General features: G+C 44.5%; 1 protein-coding gene across 3 annotated transcripts in view; it reads left to right on the forward strand.

Annotated features, from left to right (window-relative positions):
* The window catches only part of LOC111869807 (putative GPI-anchored protein pfl2), a 511,967-nt gene that overhangs the window by 411,235 nt on the left and 87,529 nt on the right, over positions 1-13,203 (forward strand). The window contains exon 1 of one of the 3 annotated variants that reach the window (XM_023861588.2): positions 1,619-1,757. The exons of the other annotated variants lie outside the window; for them this stretch is intronic. The gene's annotated coding sequence lies outside the window, so the exon portion shown is untranslated. Of the gene's footprint in view, positions 1-1,618; positions 1,758-13,203 lie in introns of those variants that run through there. 3 annotated transcript variants of the gene reach the window in all.

Genomic DNA, 13,203 nt, shown 5'->3' on the forward strand with positions numbered 1-13,203 from the left:
TAAATGCCTTACATACTTGAGGTCAGTGTAATTTTATCCCCCGTCATGCTGATGATGTTTGGACCTAAGAGGGAGGAAGCTGCGGGAGGATAGAGAAAATTGCACAGTGTGGAACTTCACTAAATGTAAATAGCATCTATTAATCAATGGCGTAATGGTGTGGACTGGATTCAACTGGATCGGAACAGGAGAAGGTGACGTCACGTGTCAGCACATGTATGCAGCTATTAGTTCCTCAAACAGACTTCTGCTCCATCGAATTGCTTCAGGCGACTGCCTGTGTAAATAATTGGTATTTGAATCTCCTCGGTAAAGAGAGTATGTTATTTAGAATCTTGCCCGCGCGACATTGGGGGCGTGTTTCGCAGTGTCTGTATCAGACTGCCAAAATGGCCACATTGTCAGGATTACTGTCGCCTGGGGTATGACACCGGACAGTTTGTCTCACAAGATCACGAGTTAGAAGTGAGGCCCGACGGCTGATCCGGAAGTGTCTTTACGTGAGAAAGATTGCGTATGTAACGAGGAGGCTGGTTGCTTTGTGTTTTGTTCCCTCGTTTAAGAAACTGCAGGGCTGGGGAGGGCGTTTTAGATTTTTTTTTTTAATTTGCCCTAGGAGAATAAATTGCCGCGTGTGTCTACAAAGGCAATCATCGTTTCTTGCGAATATTTTTATTGTCTACTGGGATATGATACCATATAACCTAGCAGAAGTTAAGAGATGTTTTGGAGGAACGTATGGCCTCAGTTTTCGGGATAGAAGGATGAGTCAAAGCAACCAACTAGTGAGAAGCAAGCACAAAGCAGTACTTGGGGAAACCTGCTTAAGATACGAGTATAAGCATGGATAAAGGGTCAGACAGAACCAGTAGGAGCAAGGAACTGAATGCTGTTACTCCTGCTTCTTGCTTACTTGGCTTTCTCTTCGGCCCTGAAGATGGAGACAGTATGATCCTCCAAACCGTCGGTAAACTTCTACCAGACTATACGGCTTGACATTGCAGAAGACAGTACTGCCAATAGTGACGGTTATAATCATTCATGACTTTATGATTTTTGGGTCTAGACACCGTGAATAATTATACCATAAATTCTTCCGAATGTAGTGACTTATCGTCAGGCTGCTCATGTAATTGAGCAATGCTACGAGAGATAGCGCCAGTGAGAAGTACAAAAGGGGCCCAAGCTTTTGCATAGGCAGCGCACAACGGACAAGGGTAAGCCAGAACGCAATTTTACGCACAATTGGAAGTGTCCAAATATTTATCTACTGCTGTGTAACGTTTGCATAGCAGTAGGAATAAAAAATATGTGTTAAGGCAGTGAAATGCGGAGAGTAGTCGGCCTGTTTTGTGTGCCGTCCTTCACACTTCAGCATGTCCCCCCACGTGTCATTTAATGCAACGTTAACTATACTACATGAAGCATTTTATACATTTGCACTAAGACAAACAATGAACATGTTTGAAGGAAGAGAGGAAAGAGTGTAAGATAATACATGTCTTCGGATGGAGGGGAAATCAGGACGTCACGGCTACATAACGGTGTACTCCCCACCATCGCTCTGCTGTGGTGCACCGTGTAGCAAGCTAGTCGGGCCAGTTCCTGTTGAGTCGTGGTGCCAATGGTGTCAATGTTGTGTTTAGACTGTTGTGTTTAACATTCTTCTGTTTGTGTGTGTATGTGTGTGGCAAAGTGAGAGGATAAGTACTCTCGGAGCTGCGGGAAAATACCTCGGGGATTTTACCAACAGAAAGGTAAAGTACTTAATTTAAATGCTATATATATACACACAGTATAAATACTTTTAAAAGGCGGTGGAATGATGTTTTATGGCGTACTAAATGTGTTCGTCACATAACCGTTTAACATTATGCAGTTCTGAAGTAACAGATTGTTTATATAGGAATTAACATTTACTTCTTATGCTTAAATGCGTAAAAGGATTAGTAGGGCTTTCGAAAACGAATGTAAATTTCGTTTGTATCGTCTGTAGAAGGTTACGACCTGTTTTTATAGACAGCTGACCCCCTTTTGCAATGTAGTGCGATTGCTGAGTGTGTTCGCCTCCGCGCAGAATATGGATTGCTTGCAACATCACGCTAAGAAGCAGAAACACAGTATTTGAAGTAGGCCTGCAGTAGCAACTGTGTGCAAAGGAGATGGAGCTATTGTACGTACTAAATGTATGCAAATATTGGAGCAGATAAGTGAATAATCTAACAGAGATAAGTGAAAAGAACTTGTAATCATGGACCTTTGCTTATGATCGTATATATTTTACACTTTTTAAAAACATAAAGTGAAAGAAATATGTAAGGGGATGAGGTTCTGAGAGCGGTGATTATGAAGAATTTTGTGTTCAGGGATAGGTCTCCCTGTTGCCTTCTTAATGCCTTTTTTTTACTTTGCTTATTCATTAACCATGAAGGTGGAGGACACGTTCCCTTCGAAACATCGATTCTCAGCGCACCACACGGCGTCGTGTATCGGAAGATAGAACTACTTTTAAAAGAAAATGCGTTCAAATCGTCACATGTTATTCATCTCACTAGTTTTATGAAGTAATTCGAGCTTTATGTGGCGGCACCTCGGAATAGCGTACGTGTTTTGGCAGTGAGGTGTTTGCGGTAGTTTTCCGATCCCTGTTAGTAGATCAGTTGTGGAGTTCGTCATTTCTTGTTCTGTAGAATCAGCTTATGCAGTTGGAATTCTGTGGCCAGTACACAACAATGTGACGAGAAGTGTACCAGCAATAGGCCTACTTTTGTGTACAGAATTATTTCATGTAGACCGCAAGTGTACCAGCAGTAGGCCTACTTTTGTGTACAGAATTGTTTCCTGTAGACCGTAAGTGTACCAGCAATAGGCCTACTTTTGTGTACAGAATTGTTTCCTGTAGACCGTAAGTGTACCAGCAATAGGCCTACTTTTGTGTACAGAATTGTTTCCTGTAGACCGTAAGTGTACCAGCAATAGGCCTACTTTTGTGTACAGAATTGTTTCCTGTAGACCGTAAGTGTACCAGCAGTAGGCCTACTTAAGAATTGTTTCCTATAGACCGTAAGTGTACCAGCAGTAGGCCTACGGGCCTACTTTCGTATACAGATTAATTTCCTGTAGACCGTGCGTGAATTACATTTAAGCTGAGTCAGTTGAGTCACGAACACCTATCAGAATACACCAATTATGTAATCTTCAGAGACACGAAGATGTTTGTGCTAAGCCTTTCAAAAAGCAGCTCTTATGTACGTAGTGTAAAGTGATTGCTCGCGAAAGTGTCGTGTGGAGGGGCTCCGAATGCGCGTCAGAAGATTGAGATCAGAGCACAGGCATGACCTGTTTCTACAGATGACAGCTACGAAAACAGATTTTGAGCACGTTTTGTATCACCGATTTTGAAATAAAATGTATACAGGTTAACCAGGCGACCCCTTTCTCCTTCCAGCTGTAAATGCTAAAGCGAGACGGAGCGAGAAGTACGTAACTCTTTGTGTTTTGCAAAAGCTCGTAGTTGGTTGAGGCACAATGCTACAAGCCGGAAGGTCGCGGGTTAGATTCCCGATGTCACTGGATTTTTCACTCAGCCTAATGCTTTCAGCCGCACTATGGCCCTGGGGCCATCTGTGAGCTAATTGTCTAGAAAATGTGGAAACCTCGACGTGTCACAACCTTTTGGGCCTCCACGGCCCTTATCTTATTCCAGGAGTTATAAATGTAAACTATCAAACGGCCTTATATGCCATTATGGGTTTTAAGTTGAAATTGACTCTTCTTCATAGCGGTTGATTTTACGGTGGGCAACCCGCGTTTCTGTTGCATAGCAGCCAGTGGGTGGGTGCAGGTGAAAGGTGACTGAAAAAAAGTGATGGCAGCGGTTGTAGACTGTATTAAGGTACTACATGTAGTAGCAGTTGCGTAGAGTAACTCAAGAAAATCTCGGCAAACTTCAGTCAGGCGCTCGACGTTTCGTGTAACTGGTGTGCGGTCGGTCAACTGCTGCTGATGCTGCAACAAGGACCTGGAAGGACCTGCTTGTACGAATTGAAACTTAGCTTTGTTTTATTATATTGTAGCATCCTGTTACATTTTTCACTTAGTGTCGATTAATTTTTCAGTTTCACGTGCAACACTGGGTTCTGTAAAATTTATTAAAAGCTGTTCACTTTAAAAGTCCATCACTGCATGTTTCGGCCAATGTGGTCATTATGAGGTGTTAAAATTACTGGGCGAGGAAACTGCTGTCCATTCTTGTTGCTTATGTTGTTAAAATATGAGTTCTTTCGTCGCGCGTATGTGTCTGTAACATGTGAAAATTTTCTATTAGAATTCATGTATGCGAAGTTTTTTAAGTGTTGTGTAACTACTTATTTGTGTACTTACATGAGTTTGTGGGTTGTGTTCTCTCATCTTGTATATGTGCTTCACGACTTGTTCTCGAATGCTTGCTGAGCTGGACTGGCTCTTTCTTTTAGAATGTGTTTATTTCGCTGCAAAACACAAAACGAACTCCGTGGCCTGTAGTCCGCGAGCGAACTATACCGACCGAGCGACCTCCGCTTGTCGGCGAAGTTAGTTTACTCGTATGTCGCTATCTGTTGTTTAATTAGTGTATTACCTCGAATATCGGGTTATAGGTGTCGATGTATGTGTATGTATGTAGTGATTGGCTTTTAAACTTTTAAAGTGAGTAACTGTTAATAAAATTTATAGAACATAGTGTCATACGTGAGACTAAAAAACTAATCGACATTAAGCTTTGTTGACTCACCAGCCGAGATTACAACCGGGTGCATCCGGAATGCAAGTAGTTAACATTGAGGTAAAGTTCCTGCAAGCAGCAGCAGTAGTAATATAATAATAATATCAACAACAACAACAATACTAATGTATTCCTATTACTAGGCAACGGCTCGATAAACAAGTTTCCGCGAAGACAGATTCTTAGTAAACAGTCGGTTGCTAGTGTTTTCAGTGTGGTCTGCGCCACGCCTAGTGCCAGGCAACAACTGTAATCACGCATACAATAATAGAAGGTGTTTTCTATGCGTAGTCCGTGGCGAAGGTTTATGTGGGACAACAAAGCTGGTTTGCGGGTAGTCGCATCTAAAAGTCATGAGTCGAGGGTACGAAGCAGTCGTGGAAAAGAGTTGAGAGCCCAAGGACGAGAGCATGTCCTTAGTGAATTGTGAAGAGTAGTTGAGTACAGGTTAGGACAGAGTGTCGAGTGAGAGAAAGCGAAATAGCATGAAGACTTCATGGTGATTTAAACTACTAATTTCTGTATTGAGATCCGTTGCCAGGAGGCGACTAGTGAAGACGGAGAATCCTGGTGCGTGTGCAACGGTGAACTGACAGTTTGTAGAATATCGACAGCGTTGTAATTAAGTGTGATTAAGAGAACTTGTAACCGAAGTGCCAGTAAATCCAATCATCCGATTTAGAACCCTTATATTGGCCACGTGCATCAATATGCTGGTATGTAAAGTGTAGGATGGTGTAAAGTGAGGCTACGGAATGAGAATGTTACACGTCTGTTTCAGTGATGCCGGCAAGGGAGAAGGGGGAGGTAAGTCAGGCATCAGCCCCTTTCCCCGCGGATTTTTAGAAAACATTGGAAGAGGGAGGAATTGTGTCATATTACTACTGAATTCACAATATTTTTAAAAAGGTTTTCTTATCCTGAACACTGTAGGGCTGTCATTAAAATTACTATTTAAGCATAAATTTATAAGCAGATTATCTGCCTTGTGTCCGCTGCAGAGCTGGCTGCCCCGTCCGGGAAAGAATTCTGTGGGCGCCCACATTTATACGTATTTCGTAAGAAAATTAGGTCTGCTTGTATCTGTAATGAATGTGTTTTGTGTTTGTGATTTTTTATAATTTCTGTTGGGACTTTCTGGTGTTGTGCATTGAAAGTTAGAGATAATTTAAATTTAACGCGCTTTCAGGCCTTATCTTAAGATTTTCTCCTCGCAGGCAGTAAATAAGAACTTTGACTACTTCTGTGGCTGGCCGTGAGATGGTACGTGATCGAGCACGAAATGAATCACCTCGAGAGAACACATGACCTCTCGTGCTTTTTTAGTACTTCACTTACTTTGGTTTGAAACGAATATTTGGATAAAAAAAACTCGAAACAATTTTAAATATAGTAAAAGTAAAAATGATGAAGCTGCCCCTGTGCTTAAGTACTTAAGCACTACACCATGAAGGCGTATGGGTGAGTGGATATATAGATCCACATTTTCCTGACCTCGGCACTAGTCGGAGTTGAGTGGTCACCTTCACGCCCCGGCCTCTTTACCCCCGGTACTCACTGTATAGGAGGTTGGCTGGACCCCCCAGAGCCGGTCTAAACGAGATGGAGGAGTGAAGAGTAGCTAGTCACTATACCGACTACGCTATCGCGGCGCCATAAAATACGTATAGTCCTTCACAATTCTGCCTTAGGAAAAAATGAGTGACCAAGACGAACAGGCCCATCGTACTTGTATGTTCGCAGCTGCCGTTCTTGTGAAGTTCCGAAAGCGCTGAGCATCATCGGTCTTGGAGAGCACTATCATTTGGGCTGTAACGCTACGTCGGCTGATGGTTCTCCCCGACGTTTCGGAAGAACCCCATCTTCAGGATTGAACAGCAAGCCGAGGCATGCTTTACTCTCATTGCTTACTTCTTCGATCTAAAAATGGAGACAGTACATTACTCCGAAACGTCGTGATAACTTCTGCCAAAATACACAGCGTTGCATGCTAGAAGATAGTGTCTTTGGTAGCCATTGTTGTGTTAGTCACAAATCTCCCAATTTCAATCTTCTTCTAGTCTGAAAATGGATGAAACGTCGTTAAACATGTACCAGACAATACGGCGTCACTTCCCAGCCTTGCACTTACAACCTTGATCGAGCTTGTACGTCAATGGCCGTGTTTTGAGACATAATATGGCCGCGGGAACAAAATCCATGGATCTACCCCCTCCACATCTCCCATGATATGTCACGCTTTCCCCACCTCTCCACTTGTCCTATTCTGTTTACGCGGATATTGGTAGCAGTAGCCAAGTGGTGAACTTTCGCTAGCAGTAGACGCATTAGAGTGGTTGACATAGGCCAGAGGGCTGGATGGGAATACAAGAGGAAGCAGAGACCGGGAAACATTGAGCGACATCTTACTCATCTCCCGCGGGGCTTTCTTTCAGGGGCCCTGGTAAAGCTTATGGTGCAAATCTGTACAGGTGGACGTGCCCATACAAGTCACTTGTTGAAGTTCTTGCGCGTTTGCACACACATTCAGTCACCCACAACCGCCAACACAAAAGCTCGAAGCTTCTCATGCATTGTCTGAATTCATTTTGTGTTCAGTAATTTTCATTACCACTGCCAGTGTGTTCGGGGGTGATGCATATAGTTTTCCGGAGATGGTGTTCCTCGTATTTGTGTGACGCATGTTGTAAATCCCCACTGTCGAGACATTGCGCCCCTCCAGAACCGAAACAATCTGCTCTCGTCTATCAGTGTTGTCTGATTAAATAAAAAAAAAAAAACTGGTTTTCTTGACCTTCAGAAAGTCCCCCCATATCCTTATCAGTGAAAGTTATCAGTACCAGAGTGTACGCTGTACTGTCACAAAGCGCAGTGTTTTAATCTGCATGGATACAGTAAAATTTCTATGCCGTAACATGTCTGCCTATTTTGTGCCGTGATGAAGATATTTTTTTCTTTTGGCGTTATAGCCCCAATTTGGCCTTGGTCTACCTCCATTAAACTTTCCTTTTCACTTCGGTTTACTAGATCTTAGACATTGGTAGGACTCCTTGGGATGGTGATCAGCTCGTCGCAAGCGCACACGCATAGCAAACATCCATGTCCTGAGTGGGTTTCGAACCCACAATCCTGGCTTCCGAGCGAGCGAAGACAGTGCATGCCTTAGACCGCTCGGCTACCGTGACTGGCCGATGAAGAATGATAAACGAAATATATTTAATTATCAATATTTGTTGGGGCACTGTGCTACAAGCCGGAAGTTAGCGGGTTCGAGTCCCAATGAGGTGGATTGTTTTCAGTTTGCCGAATCCTCGCAGCCGCACTATGGCCCTGGGGTGGACTCGGCCTCTAACAGAAATGAGAAACAGGAATCATCCTGGGGGTAAATGGTGACAGGCGCGTAAGGCTGGCAACTTCATCGCCATCTGTAAGCCAGTTGTCTAGATAATGTGGGAAGCCTCGACGTCTCACATCCCTATCGGCCTTGACGGCCTGTTACAGGGATAGTTTTACTTTTACCTATATTAATAATTGCTAATTACCTTATTTTCAATTTGATTTTATTTTTTTTCAAAATCCCGGGTTGTGGGGGGGGGGGGAAGGCAGATGCCCGCCTTGTCCCTGCCACGGGTTGGTACGATTATTATATTTTATGGGTACCTTGAAAAAAGTTGTGCAATTTCTTCACGGGCTTCACAGTGTTCAGTGGCGAGAAGTATGTGTTTGGTTGCGTACTGTGGGTGTAACCGGTATAAGTTTTATTAGGGCAACTGGTGGAATATGAATTGCTGAATAAACTCCCATAAAGTGTATGGGGCCCCTCACCACATGGCATTTGGCAGTGAATAAATGAAAGGTGTGTAGTGAAAGGGCCGAGTGTCATGTGATCTTTGTTTCATTTCGCCGTAGCAACGGAGTCGCTAGCCGTGTCGTGCCTGGTGTCTGGGTTGCACGTAACATGTGTGGCAAGAAGTGTGTATCCCTTATAAATACGTATTCTCGAACTCGGCACTAGTTGGAAGTGAGTGAGCTAAACGCCTCGGCTGCTTTATCCCTGGTGCCCATTGGCTGGAGGCTGGGTGGGCCCCAGAGCCGGTCTGGGGGACTTAGGAGAAAAATCTTACCCTTACCGGGATTCGAACTGCGACCCCCCGGCCATCCATCCCGTAGCCAATCGCTATGCCGACTGCGCCGTCACATGATAGGGAGAGTAATGAGTGATGAATTCGGAAGGGCATATCAGAGTTTCTGGCCTATTTTGAGTTACTGTACCGGCATTTGCTTCGAGGACCTTAGGTAAACCACAGAGAAACCTCAGTCATGATGATCTGTCGGTGTCTTGGTTGGGATTCGAATTGCGTACCTCCCAAATAGAAGACGTAAGCGTTACTGCTCGAGACAGCTTTTTTTCGGTGGAAAGAAGTAGCCATACTCTGGCTGCAGTTACGTTGTGGGAGGGAGCGTGAAGCGCTGTTACTAAGGATCCATTATAACCCACACACACCCTGAAATACTGATCCAAGTCGACTCTACCAAATTCACCTACGCGTTCTGGTGAGAAGGGACAGGCCAGAAAATTCGGCAGTACGTATTATGCGGCATCAGAAAGTTCCCTGACTCTATTGTTGTAACTGCCTCGGTGAAAGAAGATGACAGGGGAAGCCAAAGTCACGCTTCCGCAAGTCTACTGCATCAGTATGCCACGTGACACCGCCCTGTGAACAAGCATTGCTTTTACATGAGTACTTCATCGACTTCGTGTTTCATTTTGTCTGCGATGGATGGCAAAATCGAGCAACGTGTCTGCGTCAAGTTTTGTGTGACGCTCGGTAAATCCTCAAAATGCTTCGTGAGGATTTTGGAGAACATTCTGTGAGTCGGACAGCGGTTTTTGAATGGTATTCACGTTTCAAAGTCGGCCGAGTGTTCCGGCCAATAAGATGACAATTGTAGGGTGTGTATAGGCAGAGACTAAAAAAACAGGTGCTCAGCTAGTCTAGAATTTCCGCAGAAAGTTTACCGAGCTCGCAAGAGTTCAGACCGTATAAAAAGGGTCCCACTTTCACACCCTACTTCTTTGAGATCCATTTTAATATTATCATCCCATGTAACTTAGACGCCTAGATCTTCCAAGTTGTCCCTACCTTATTCACCATGCATTTTGCATGACCTGACCATGTCAACCTTTTGAATAATATGCTAATAATATTTGACGAATAGTAGAATCTGATGATATGCATCCTTTCCTATCTTTCTCTTCCTTCTACTCACGAACGCATTTTTCTCCAGGCTGTCACTTCTCAAACAAGTTTCGCTCTCATGTAAAACAACGGGTAGAGTTATAGTTCTGTGTATTTTAATCTTCTCATTATACAGGAGACAAAGGATTCTAAACTTTGCTAATAGACTTGCTATTCTGGGACATAGCGACGCACAACTCGCGTCGCTATCTGAACACGACGAAACATAACGGTCCCTGCTGGATAGAATTGCCCGTTGCCCGCGGTGCGCCTCTTGGACAGGCTTATAGCGCATCGGTGTTTGTTGAACGCTAATTGGCGCTGTACATGCTTTTTGTGGTCTCTTTAGAAAAGAGATTTCTTGGCCTCAGATTTTAGATTCTCTCAGCGGTGACTATAGATCAACCGCGATTTATTTTTAACACATGGAGTGCGTTCGGTTCGAGTCTTGTCCAGAATGGAAGTTATAATGATTGATGTTTGTCATGGATTTACTCATTCCCACCAGGCAAATGCTGAGATAAAATAACGCTTCATTTCATTTCGTTTCTGATCCATTCTTTAGTGTCCTCATACCACTCGACGTTGTATAGTCCTGAATTGGTGACAGCGTTGTTAAATAAACTAACAGATCAACCAGGCTTAACGGTACCAATACACTAGTCCGCAGGTCGTGGCTATCAACCGCGATCGGCAGGACTAAGGGTGTTTGATGCCGAGAGTTTGGGCAGCCGGCCAGATACGAGTATATACATCACAGGCCAGAATGTAAGCAAGTTTTAGTACCCACGTTTCGAAGGAAATATGTCTCTATCTTTAGGGTCAAGTTGTAACCATTGGAGCGTTCTGCCAGCTACCTGTTTCATCTGGGTATTTACACGTACTTGGCTTATTCTTCAACCCTGAATATGGAGGTATTTCATTCTCCGAAACGTCGGTAAACGTCCGATGGATTACACGGCGCCACATCCCAGAGGGCAGTACCCCTAATATGTTAGATTCAAGCGACTTTAAATATGAAGAGTACGGTCTTTTGACGCCGTGTAGTTTGGATAGAGACCGCTCAGCTTGCTGCCTGTGTCTGCGACCATGAAGATGGAAACGGTATGTTCCTCCAAAACGTCAGGTTCTCTCCGAACTACACGACGTTACAAACAAGAAGGCAGAACTCTGCATACTTCGTGGTCACTATTTTGGGAGCGTTGCGTTCCCTGTTTAGCGCGTAATATTGTTAGCTATGCAGTAGCGATGTGACAGTAGAGCCTTATTCAGTGGCTTTTCGGGAAGGACTCGACTCGGTGGAGTTGATTGTTACACCCCTTCACAGAAAGGCGAATGCGAAATTGCAGTCCTGCCCATAGCATCCGTGGTTTTCCCGGTTGTCTTTTTTTTTTATATGGCTAGTGGGGGGTGGAGTCCAACTGGGTCCACTCGGCACTGCAGCCACTGATTGGCCTATAGTACCTGCCCCGGGCGGTCATGATGATGGAGAATTTGGTGGAATGAAGATTGGCAGGGGAAACCGAAGTACTCGGAGAAAACCACCCCACCGCCACTTTGTCCACCACAAATCCAACTTGACCAGACCCCCGGGATCGAACCCGGGCCTCCGCGGTGGGAAGCCAGCGACTAACCGCTTGAGCTATGGCGCGGCCTCCCGGTTATGTAAGTGCCGAGTAGAAGTCTCCGATACATAACAGAATGGGGAGTAAGTAGAAGTCCACAGAATAAAGGTAAAATTGGCCCTGTACGTAACTGGTCTGTGCGCCATCAAGTCGTATGGGGCAGTGGATGTGTATAGCTGTACGCGTCCATAGCCTCTGCAGCAAATTGATGCGAGCGATCAGCTTCACACCCCTGCCGCTTCCTCCCCCCCTCCCGGAGAAAGCGTCCCCAGTACCCATTGGGTAGGAGAACCGATCTGAAGGTGAGAAACACATCTCTTGCCCCTACCGAGAATCGAACTCGTCTAGCATGTAGCCTAGTTAGTTAGTTAATTATTGGAGGTGTTTTTCCCCATGCACTGAGACCAGTATTGGTCTATTGTGCTTCCCTCTATGATATTCTATCAGTCTCTATACCCTACCGATATTGGTGCGTACCATCAGTCCCTTCGAGCCAGCGAGTTCGGCCTCTACTGGCTTGGCGGTATCTGTAATGCTTCCCCCCCTCTATCAGAGGCGTTAGAGAATACTGTTGGGCGAGAAATGTCCTTGAATTTAGCTCAGTGACCTCCTTTGGAGATATGAGGTTCTTTTACGTGCCGTAAAGTTACGACACGGGACACACAGCTTAAAGTCCCTCCCGGAGGACTTGTTCCCTGAATTTTTCCGTCCTTAAAAATTCCACGACCTCCGCCGGGTTTGAACCCGCGTACCACGAGTCATGAGGCGGGACGTTATCTCTAGACTACGGAGGCCGCTTCGTACCCTAGTTAGTGTACAGATTATTTATCCATTGGCACCTGAAATCCGCGGCTGGCCACGGGCTATCGTATACTAAATGCAAACCTTTCCCCAGTGAACTACACCGTTTTGTAACCAGCCTGGTAGAAACCGGTTCGGACTGACATGTGGGGGGGAGGTCCTGAACATATGTTCGCTGTGTTATGAAACAGGCATAATATATATCTGACGTCAAGCTGGTGTATAACATAAGAATTTAATAGACATATGTAATTATTGATTACGTAGCCTTCGTGGATCTGGACAAACTCGATACAAGACAGGTAACATTCCGATAGCAATGGGAACACTACATGAATTGAAGAGTATATTCTGCAATTTAATGTCGTTTAGTCTGGTACAAATTTATAGAAGTTTCGAAGGAGAATAATGCTGCCGTATTCAGGGTTCGTCTACACATTGTCGCATTCCAGACGATGTTGGAATTCACCAAAATGGCAACCAACATTTTGTAAATCGTCACATGTACGGTTTCGTTTTTATTTCTTTCTTTAAATTAATACTGGAAAAATAAGTTCTTTGCACCATACACCATACTGCTACTACTAGACTACTACTGCAGCTACTACTGTAGTACATGTAGTACTTATTTCCGGATATTCGAGCTATTAGCCGTGCGAATGTGGAGTTATCCACCGCGTCCCTCTCCGTCACCACAGTTGTCGTGAAGAGTGACAAGACTTTAGTTGTGTTTATATCACTGAGAAGCCTAGTGTGCTCACATCAGCTCTTAGTG

This window comes from Cryptotermes secundus, unplaced genomic scaffold (genome assembly GCF_002891405.2).
Source record: "Cryptotermes secundus unplaced genomic scaffold, Csec_1.0 scaffold173, whole genome shotgun sequence".
Lineage (NCBI taxonomy): Eukaryota > Metazoa > Arthropoda > Insecta > Blattodea > Kalotermitidae > Cryptotermes > Cryptotermes secundus.